This window comes from Lactuca saligna, chromosome 5 (genome assembly GCF_052625555.1).
Source record: "Lactuca saligna cultivar CGN05327 chromosome 5, ASM5262555v1, whole genome shotgun sequence".
NCBI lineage: Eukaryota > Viridiplantae > Streptophyta > Magnoliopsida > Asterales > Asteraceae > Lactuca > Lactuca saligna.
Genome location: NC_136421.1, coordinates 180,934,347 through 180,944,374, shown reverse-complemented (window position 1 = coordinate 180,944,374; position 10,028 = coordinate 180,934,347).

Below are 10,028 nucleotides of genomic sequence, written 5' to 3'. Positions count from 1 at the left end.
GATGGGTCGTGCCGGTGCTCCACAATTACGAGCATGGTGCCCTATGTTTAGGCAATTGCAACACCGCATTTCATGGCAAGCCTCATGATGATAAAAACTACACTTATCACACTTCGGGAGTTTTCCCTCGTATGGCCTGCTCGGTACTGGGATGGCAGGGGTTTCCACTTGCTGCGGTTGTATAGCCAGCTTTTGGGATCTCTTGCGTTCCTTACAGGCTTGACGCCTTCGTTTCTTGTTTTCTGTTTTTCGGCTTTGCGAGCTTGTGACTGTTACTGTTTGACGACTTCCTGGATGGATACCACGATTGGTTGTGTTGTTAGTGCTACGGTGTGCAAGGACCGCGGTTACAGCAGCCACCATGGCAGTTGTAACTGTTGTTTGAAAGGTAGCGGCGTCCATAGGAAAAGTGGGGGTTTCGCTGATCGACTGATTGCTTCTGGATGACGACATGATTCTGTAACACGAAAAGTAAAGATTGTGTGAGTGATTCTGGTTGACCCTGATGTACTTAGATTGTTCTTGAAAAGAGTAAGAGTATGATCTTGAAAGTTTTACCTACATCCCTATGATGCAGTCTTAGTAAAGAATGAAAGTATGTTCGCGAAGGTTTGACCTACATCCCTATGATGCAGTCCTAGTACGGAATGGGAGTATGTTCGTAGAATGGTCGCAATACATTTGTCGTTTGAGCTCAGGTATCATGGGTTGGTGAATAACAAGATCCGACCACGGAAAGAGACTTGGGAGTGTCTCCGGAGATAAATCGCTATAGTCCAATGACTTGACTAAAGCATGTTTCATATAGACTCCAATGAAAGTATGATAAGAGTACTTGAATAAAGAATGACACAAAAGTTAGTCGGCTGTCAATATCTTGGATATTTACGACGTAAAGGTTAAGGAAAATGACCTTGTAAAGGTCTTACATCATATCCACATGAGGTAGTTTCCTGATAGCATAAAGACCTAACTAAAGTACTTACGGTACAAGATAATTTCATAGAAAATGCCACATCAGGCATAGATAGAAAAATACGATTCCTCTTTATAAGGAAATAAGGTAAAGCGTCTACTACTGGCGACAGACCTCCCTCTGGTGAACGCTTAGTTCAGCCAATTGACGTTCCACGTAGCGTAGGTGTCTTTCGCACACCATCTGTCGTACTTGGAGCCCTATGACTTCGGCTCGTGATTCAGTCAGTGCTTGCAGTAAGGTTTCATGGTTTCTCTCTGATCTCTCGTGAGCATATTCTAGATGAATGGTGTGGAGGGTATGGTAGCTTCGCATAGGGCGACGTGGCCGATCCGAGGCCGTGGTCTCGAGTACGCGGGGCGTACGAGGGTACGCGGCGCGTACCTCGGCCCTAGGCTGACTCCCCCTTCGGATATTACCAAGATTTTTGATTTAAATTTAATTAAAATTTATTAATTAAACTTCAAAAAATCATATCTTCTTCATACGAACTCCGTTTTCGACGTTCTTTATATCCCCGCGAAGGTGAGACTACGATCTACAACTTTTGTTTAGATTCCGTTGTCAAATTTCGAAATTATTTTTATTATTTATTTATTAAAATGACGTGATTAAGGAATTTCTTTAAAAATTCATAATTTGTTTATCTGACGTCGGTTTTTGCCAGACTTTTTACCGCTGAAATACCATTGACGAGACCTTCAATTCTCGTTTAGATCAATCCGGCCAAAAGTCGCTCGATCTCCGATTCGAGTTTTTAGCTGTCTACTGTTATATCTGTAACTTAGAAAAATCACGACTTCCTCTTACGAAGTTAGATTTTGACGTTCTTTTTATGTACGTTTACGGTTTGATGATATCTAAAATTTTCATTTAGATATCTAAGGCCAAAAACTATTGTATTGAAACTTCGCGTTTTACGTCTATCAGTGTTGCCGGTTTTTGCCGAGAATCTTCGGTTGGTCATAACTTCTTCGTTATAACTCGGATTTTAGTGTTCTTTATATGCTTGGAAACCATGATACAATTCCTACTACTTTATTTAACCCAAATAAGATTTTAGGAAAGTTATATTTTGACCTAAATTTGATTGGTTTTACATTACATTGTCTCGAAATATCGGGTTGTCACAGCGATGTTCTGCCCCGAGCAGGTGTCCATGGAGTAGGCTCGGATGAGCCGGTGTTTGGGAGTGCTGAGGAGGGATATCCGGGAGTTCGTATCGAACTCGTCATATCAGACTTTTGCTGAGCTTCAGGCGAATGCCAGGAAGTGTGAGATCGAGTTGGAGACCCAGGCCAGGGAGGAGGCCGAGTCTCAACGGGTGGATCGGCGGCCGGCTCAGTCTCAGCCGGAAGCCAAGCGGACCAAGTCCGCTGATTTGAGATCCGGAGGTCAGAAGAGCCGCACTTGTGCGAAGTGCGGCAAGGGTCACGAGGGGGCATGTCGATCGGGTACTTGCTACAAGTGTGGCAAGGAGGGGCACATTGCTAGGGATTTCCCCAAGGGATTCATGGTTTGCTTCCATTGCAACCAGACTGGCCATCGGAAAGCCGAGTGCCCCCAGCTTCGCTAGGGATCTTCGCCTGCTGCCAGGGTTCCCGAGGTTCGGCCAGTGAAGACCGAGGCTCCGAAGGCTCGTGGGAGAGCTTTCCAGTTGACTGCAGAGGAGGTCCGCGCGACGCCTGATGTCGTAGCCGGTATGTATTCTTTCATGTATTTACATTTATACTGAGATATTGTGCTTATATTATTATATGCGTAGGTACTTTTCTTGTGAATCATGTGCCTGCTTTGGTATTATTCGACTCGGGTGCGAGTCGGTCCTTTGTTTCATTAGCTTTTAGCCAGCACATTGATATCGATCGGGAGGTGATGAGTCGTCCCCTGCGAGTTGCTATAGCAAATGAGAAATCGGTATATGCCACCGAGGTGATTCGAGGATGCGTGCTCGAGATTTTTGGGGTCGAGTTTCATATAGACTTGGTCCCTATAGCTATGGGGGATGTTTGCGTTATCGTGGGCATGGATTGGTTGAGCAAGCTTGGAGCAGTCATTGACTGCGAGAGACAGCTGGTGATGATTCGAGACCCTAGTGGGGGAGTGCTCACGGTTTATGGCGAGGGGACCCGGTGTGGGTCGGCGTTTTGTTCGGCTGCCAGGGCAAGGCAGAGTTTGCAGCAGGGCTGTGATGGATTCATAGCCTATGTGATGGATACTCGTGTGACCGCGGAGAGGCCCAATTCGATTGATGATGTTCCGGTCGTATGCGAGTTTTCGGATGTATTCCCCGAAGAGTTACCAGGTTTGCCTCCGGAGAGGCAAGTGGAGTTTCGTATCGATTTGGTTCCGGGAGCGGTGCCCATCGCCAAGTCGCCTTATCGTCTCGCTCCGCCGGAAATGCAGGAATTATCCTCGCAGCTTCAGGAGCTGCTGGGAAAGGGATTCATTCGACCGAGTAGCTCGCCTTGGGGAGCGCCGATTTTGTTCGTCAAGAAAAAGGATGGTTCACATCGAATGTGTATCGATTATCGGGAGTTGAACAAGTTGACGGTTAAGAACCGATATCCGTTACCTCGGATCGACGATCTGTTCGATCAGTTGCAGGGGGCATCTTGGTTTTCCAAGATTGACTTGAGGTCGGGATATCATCAGATGAGGGTTCGTGAGGAGGATATCCAAAAGACTGCTTTCAGGAGTCATTATGGACATTATGAGTTTGTGGTGATGCCTTTTGGGCTCACCAATGCCCCGGCCGCATTCATGGATCTCATGAACCGGGTGTGCCGACCGATGTTGGATCGGTCGGTGATCGTATTCATCGATGATATTTTGGTGTATTCGAGGACTAGGGACCAGCATGAGGAACATTTGCGGGAGATTCTTGGGGTTTTGAGATCGGAGAGACTGTATGCCAAGTTCTCCAAGTGTGATTTCTGGTTACGAGAGGTCCAGTTCCTCGGGCATCTTGTGAACCAGAAAGGGATATTGGTCGACCCGGCCAAGATTGAGGCAGTGTTGAGGTGGGAGGTGCCCAGATCGCCCACCGAGATCAGGAGTTTTCTGGGTTTGGCTGGATATTATCGCAGATTTATCAAGGATTTCTCCAAGATCGATGTGCCACTTACTAGGATGACCCGGAAGGGTGTTATGTTTTCATGGGGACCGGAGCAGCAGTCCTTATTCGAGACGCTTCGTCAGAAATTGTGCGAGGCTCCAGTGGTTGCACTCCCGGAAGGGATGGAGGATTTTGTGGTATACTGTGATGCCTCTATATCGGGTTTGGGGGCGGTGCTTATGCAGAGGGGTCATGTGATAGCGAACGCTTCGAGGCAGTTGAAGCCTCATGAGTCGAGATATCCCATGTACGACCTGGAATTGAGGGCGGTGGTGTTTGCCCTCAAGATCTGGCGACACTATTTGTACGGGGTTCGGTGTACGATTTACACGGACCATAAGAGCTTGAAATACTTGATGGATCAGCCAAATCTAAATATGCAACAGAGGAGGTGGTTGGATGTGGTGAAGGATTACGATTGTGAGATCCTGTACCACCCGGGCAAGGCTAATGTGGTAGCCGATGCATTGAGCCGTAGGGCGGATAGCGCCCCGATCCGAGATATTTGTATGAGATTGACGGTTTTGACCTCGATTCTGGATATTATTCGAGGGGCTCAGGTGGAGGCTGCAAAGCCGGAACACCAGAAAAAGGAACGGGTTGTAAGTCAGGTATCAGGATTTGTTACGGATGGTTGACGGCTTATGACTTTTCAGGGTCGGATTTGGGTGCCGTTTGTGGGCGGTGCGCGCACTATTTGATGGAGGAAGCACATCGATCGAAATTCTCGATTCATCCTGGTGCTACGAAAATGTATTTGGATCTCAAGAAGGAGTACTTGTGGCCATGTATGAAAAGGGATGTCGCTTGGTTTGTCGAGAGGTGCTTGACTTGTCGGCAGGTCAAGGCCGAGCACCAGCGAGCGCACGGTAAGCTGCAACCGCTAGAGATTCCCAAATGGAAGTGGGAACAAATCTCTATGGATTTCATCACCAAGTTACCGCGAATGGCGAGAGGAGTCAATGCGATTTGGGTGATCGTGGATCGGCTGACAAAGAGCGCTCATTTTCTAGCCATTAGCGAGAGATCTTTTGCGGAAAAGTTGGTCGAGTTATATGTGAGGGAAGTAGTATCTCGGCACGAGGTGCCGATCTCGATTATTTCGGACCGTGACGTGCGTTTCACTTCCAGGTTCTGGAAAAAGTTCCATGAGGAGTTGGGTACTAGGTTACATTTCAGTACGACATATCATCCTCAGACAGACGGTCAGAGTGAGCGGACAATTCAGACACTCGAAGACATGCTTCGGGCATGTGTGTTGGACTTCGGAGGGAGCTAGGACACCTATCTACCTTTAGCAGAGTTCTCGTATAACAACAGCCATCATTCGAGCATTGGTATGCCACCCTTTGTGCTGTTGTATGGGCGGAGGTGTCGCACCCCCATCTGTTGGGGTGAGGTGGGACAGCAGGTTATGGGTAGCACGGAGATCGTGCTTCAGATGACCAAGCAAATTCAGATGGTTAGGCAGAGGTTGTTGACCGCTCAGAGCCGACAGAACAGTTATGCAGACAGGCGACGGTCCGAGCTTGAGTTCCAAGTTGGTGATCTCGTACTCCTGAAGGTCTCTCCTTGGAAAGGAGTGATTCGGTTCAGGAAGAGGGGCAAGTTGGGGCCCCGATATATTGGTCTTTTCTGTGTGATCGCGAGGGTGGGTCGGGTAGCCTACCGTTTAGACTTGCCAGCAGAGTTGGGACAGATTCACGACACTTTCCATGTGTCGCAACTGAGGAAGTGTATAGCCGACGAATCGGCGGTGGTTCCATTAGGGGATATTTAGGTGGATGCAAGCCTGAATTATGCTGAAAGACCTGTAGCCATCAGAGATCAGAAGATCAAGGTTTTGAGAAACAAGGAGGTACCCATGGTATTGGTTCAGTGGCAGCATCGGAAGGGATCAGAGATGACCTGGGAGCCGGAACGTGAGATGCGGGAACAACATCCGAAGCTATTTGCCTAGCGGGACTTCGAGGGCGAAGTCTTATTCTAGTGGGGGAGAATGGTAACAGCCCGGATCCCTAGGTACCTTCATTTTCATATTTTTGATATTCTGTGAGGGGACTCGGCGAGTTGGAGGTCGAACTCGCCGAGTTAGGTCGCGGTTTTGGGCGGAGGCTCGCGTCCGGACTCGGCGATCCAAGGGATAGACTCGGCGAGTCCGCGCTGTTTAATGAAACCCTAATTTCCCGACCCTAAGCCCTATTTAAAGGACCTTATGGCCCTCATTTGCGGCCACCTTGAACCCTAAGAGCCCCCATACGACTGTGAGCCCTTGTAAGTGTGTTTGGAGGCCATTTGTTCATCATTTTGTGTGATATTGCAAGGAAGGAGGGAGAGGATCAAGCTTGAAGAGTTGGGGAGTTTGGATCTGTTGCTATTTCATCAAGGGAGTCTTCTTGAGGTAACTTTCAGAGCCAAACTTCGTGTTTTGTGTTGATGTGTCAAATCTAAGGTTTCTTCTTGCATTTCTTGGCTTGAATTGGAAGTATGAAAGGTCCCATGGAGATATGGAACCTAGATCTGGACCTTAGCAGGTCCAGGAGACCCCATATGACAAGCTTTATGTCCATTCTTTTGAGTTAGAAGCTAAGGTTTCCATATTAGAGGTTGTTTCTCCAAAATAAGCCTTGTATGCATTGCATGGTAACCAAGACCGAGACTTTACGTGACAAATAAGCTTGGGAAGGCCAGATCTATGTATGTATGGAACGGATCTGACCGCAAAAGCCAGTTTTAGCTGGTGCATGGCATGGACTCGCCGAGTCTGAAGAACAGACTCGACGAGTCGCTTGAAGATCGTCCTTGAGACCACCCAGTGTGTAGTCCTGACCGAGTTATGGGCGACTCAGTGAGTCGCAGAGAGTTGGAAAGGTTTTGACAGGTGGACCGAGTCAAGTTGGGACTCGCCGAGTTGACCTTGCGACTCGGTTAGTTGAGTCGCGGTGGCCCTGTGATTCAGGCCCAGGTGGAACTCGTCGAGTCGGGGGAGTACTCGACGAGTCAAAGGGAAAATCCTTGAGAGTTGGTTAAAACGCGTAGACTCGCCGAGTCACTATTGTGCACTCGCCGAGTCCGGTCCAAATTGACTAAAGACTATTGACCAAGTCAACCTGTGTGGACTTGATATGGATGGTCAACCTTAGTGGTACAAGTAATAATTATAGATTTATAATATCATAGGAGGTTTGCAGCTCGAGGGTTCGAGCACGAGTGATTCCAGGATTCACGATTAGCGACTTAGCGAGGCATACGAGGTGACTCTCCTCACTATACTGTACCCGGAAGGGTCTTGACTGTGTGACTGGAAGGTCGAATATGATATGAGATATATGCCTTATGTGTGTTAAGTTATTTTTTATATGTGCCATGTATGATATGCTCGATTTGGGCCGGAAGGCAATATGCTATGGGCCGGAAGGTGTGGTCATATGGACTGTAAGGTTGACGTGGGTAGGACCGGAAGGTTTACCCTGTCGGGACGGATGTCCCCTGAGACACATGGACCGGAAGGTCAAGGCCTGGAAAGGTGTATGTGCGTAGGTTGTATTTTGGGGAACTCACTAAGCATTATTGCTTACAGTTGTTGTGTTATGTGTTTCAGGTACTAGCGAGGACCGTGGGAAGGCGCCAGCGTGATCGTACACACACTCGGGGAAACCATTTTGTGATCTTTTGTTATGTAATCGGTTGTGACTAAATTGTTACATTGGAACCTAAACTTATTACTCATGTTTTGATGATTGTAAAAATGAAAAATTTTTGGTTTGACATTTTATGACGTTACAGATTTTATGCATAATCGAACTCTACGATATGTTTTCCAAAGATGGACTTTATTTTGGTATTAAAAAGATCAGAAAGTATGTGATATAATTAAAAGAAGATGGAGTAGAAGATTTATATGTTTTCTTTTCATGATTTAAAGATCACTAAACATATTATTTCAAAGTGAAAATGTTCTTAGGAGAGTTTAAAAAATAGTTTAGTGAAAAATTTCGCTCCAAATTATTTCATGGCCTATATATCTTTGACCCCTAAAATAAGTTCAAAATTCTACAACATATAACATTTTCGGGTTAGGTGATTTAGTTGTAATATTTAAAGGATACAATAGGTTTCTTATATACATCAAGAGAAAATGTTAATTTTCATTAATAACCCTCCAAAGTATTTGAAGTTCGCCTCAAACTTACGAATCATTTAAATAGTATATATATCATTGCAAATTTATGGAAGCAAATTACCATTACATAAGTCTTACAAAAAAACATATTATCCATGTTTAATCTAAACACGGATAACATCATAATCTTAATTTCAACCTTTTTTTCTAATTTATCTTCAAAATACATAAAATCATATTTAAACAACAATAAAACATTTCACTTAAACTCAAAAGAGATCAAACGAGTAGATATATTTTTAAAATGAAGAATAATGTAAGTAAAGACTAAAATAAAATTTTATTTCCACTTATTAGATTGTTTTATACATTCTTTTCGCCGTTCAAGAATTTTAAAAATATGCTCTTCCCTTCCACGTTTCGTTTGATTATGACTTTTTCATCACTTATGGGTAGACACATGTCCCGAAAGCTACAGAAAAAACCAAAAAATTAATTTCAATTTGGTACACCTATCACCCGGTATTTGATGTGCCAGAGCAATTGTTTAAAAATATTCCAAAAGAAAAAGAAACTTACATGGATTTGTGACAGCAGAAGTAGCGTAACTAATATCGCATACACCATTAATTTGAAAGTTAAGATCAATAGCATAAGACGCATGATTTCACACAGTGTTAGGGTTAAAGCATGATCCTCCAGGTTGAATCTCCTTGCAGTCGAGTTGTCCACAAAGATAGTCAAGAACTTGTAGCAACTTCGGTTCGGTAGCCTGGCTTTGAGCTACACACCAAGTTTTCCCCTGTCCATTATTAAAACAACAAGAACAAAAACAACATAATCCCATCAAATGTTTGCAAAATATTTTACAATCTAAAATATTTTTTTATAGTTGCTAGTACACAAGTAATGAGTTTTTTTAATATATATCTTACTTGCACGGAATAGGTGCACATAATGAGGCACAAGAAAAAGCCAATGAAGCACATTGAGAATGTGAGTCTTGCCATGATTTATGTTCTTTCAAATCAAAGAGTTTAACTATGGAATTAATTATGTATGTTTTGTAATTACTACATAAGTTATACATGACTAATTACACATACACACACGCGCGCGCACACACACACACACACACACACACACACATATATATATATATATATATATATATATATATATATTTCATAATTACTTCTGAGTTATGCATGGACCAATAACTCAGACAGACAATAGGCCATGACCAGTGTTGACGTGGGGTTTTTAAATTCGTTTAGGTTTTATATCTTGTGGATTTGGTAAGATATCAAATGTAGCATCACTAACTTTAACAATTTGTAAAAAATGGTTAGAGTTTGACGGTCTAACCACCGCGAATCGCTATGTGTTAATGACCAATTGTGTGTAACTTTATATTTATAATGCATATTAAATATATTATATTTATAATTTCTTTTAGAAACCGTCTATCGTTGAATATCGAATCAAAAGTCAACAAAAATTAAATTTATTGGTGACGTTAAAAATAATTTTTGTATTAAGTATATTTAAGAGTTATGGATAAGAAATGTGAATAGATTATGTTCTCCTAATTTCTATGGATATAAAGAACATCGAAAATGGATATAGTATGAAGAAGTTACACATTTTTAAAGTTACAAAAATTAGTATTTATCTTATTTTCCTAAATCAAACTGTTCACTGCTTCGTTTTGAATAGCCCCGAATCTCGTAAAATATTTTGAGCACGTTTTCGAAATCAACACTTATGATTTTCATCCGAGTTTATCTTAGACTGTGACAATCGTCAAT